We start from the raw sequence: 1,813 nt of genomic DNA, 5'->3' as shown, positions 1-1,813 counted from the left end.
AAAAATCAAATCCGCTTACTTGACTGAGAGCTCCAAATCTAAGAAATTTGGTAAACTATCCATCCGAGAAATTTTGATTGTGACGCCACTCTTTGCGGGGGACGGAAGGAAATCAGGTGTCAGCCCGTCGGGGGATAGGGATGGGATATGTTCACTTTTCTCGGCGAGAGATGTGCAACCCGCGTTTTTCTTGGCGGAAAAACACGCAAGAAATGGTGTGCGCATTGTCGTCGCGTTCAAAAACTTGTTTACTTTAGGAACTTGTTTTCAAGTATTTCATAGCATAAGGATTTGTGACCGTAGTGCTCAGTTTCTAGTATTAGTGACGAGCAATGGAATAAAGAGCACGAGAGAACGGGCAACGAAATTTGAGAAATTTAAGCAAAGAAAGCCTCAAGTTAAGCTGAGAAAGGAGAAGAAGAGAAAATTTTATCGAAGAAAACCGTAAAGTTGGGAGAAATGGAACGAGAGACAAAACCGTGACTTATTTACAACCATTAGCTATCACTCAGTTAATGTTTTCCTTCTTAATGGATGCCTCGCTGACTCACATATTGTGTAAAACTCGCTAAAAAAACAAAGAAGGCCTAAAAAAGTTGCCAAATCCGTGTTGACAGGGATTCTGGCATATTTCAACAATCACAAACCACGGCATTCAAGCCTACAACAGACTTTATTGGCGCGTTTCTTGTCGTCATTGTCTATCTCGACGCCGTATTACTTTATATTGGATTGCAGTACATTTATTTGCAACGAATGCACTTGTAAGCAATGTTTGGGTCAGTTTAGGTCTTTTTTGGCCAGAGAAGACTTAGAAAAGCGGTTTGATAAACTCGAACCTGCGATTTTCGGCAAAATCTCCAACAGCGATTGGGTATATACTGAAACAATCGTTTGTCACGCGGTTTTGTGGCCGGCTTCGGTTGCTTAAACTGAATGATCATGACTAAAACACCACACGAGTACATACGGGTAACATACGAGTAACACACGGATACATACGAATACATACTACTAAAATACGACTAACATACGACTAACATACGACTAACATACGACTAACATACGGATGCATTCGAATACATACGAGTAATACGAATGTTTTTCTCATAAAGGAAGCTCTAGTTATAAGCCTTGCAAGCATTTTTCACGTCAGCAAACACGTACCCGGTTCAGTTTGAGGGGGGGGGGGGGAAGGAGGTGTTGATCGACCCCCCAAGGCTTTCTTTAAATTTAGTCACTGTAAAATAATTTCACATGGAGTGCAAAACCCTTAGCTTGCGCTACAAGATGACAATATATTTTGCATGTCGCTGACGTCGTGTGACGTCATCAGATCCGCCATCTTGATTTTACTATTTCACCTTAGTTGGTTATGAGAAATGGCGTGGGCAGAGGTTTTGGCCAAACCCCCATAGATCGGATGCACTACATGTCTAAGGTCGAGATTGATGAATTCGGAGATGGTGTTGGTCACAGAGATGTCAACCTGACGACGGCATTACGAAGCCTCAAAGGGGGAGTTTTACGTCTGCACAAAGACGCTTCGAAAGCCTTGTACGGGGACGGTCCAAACAGGTTGGACAAAGCCTACATCAACTTTTCCGTAACTTATGACGAATGGCAAGACCTGTTACCAGGCGAGAGGAAAGCACTGTTAAGGAGATTCTTCACAGAGGTGTGCGGTCCAGTTGTCACCAATGAGGGTAAACAGAAGGAAAGTAGCCCACAAGTAGCAAAGGTTACTCCGTCGACCCCCCGAGACCCAGAGTTTTAGACGTCTTTCTGTTGCTGTTGAGGAATTCGGCATACC

Source organism: Montipora foliosa, chromosome 7 (assembly GCF_036669935.1).
Source record: "Montipora foliosa isolate CH-2021 chromosome 7, ASM3666993v2, whole genome shotgun sequence".
NCBI lineage: Eukaryota > Metazoa > Cnidaria > Anthozoa > Scleractinia > Acroporidae > Montipora > Montipora foliosa.
The sequence above is the reverse complement of the archived record's forward strand: the minus strand, read 5'-3'. Positions refer to the sequence as shown.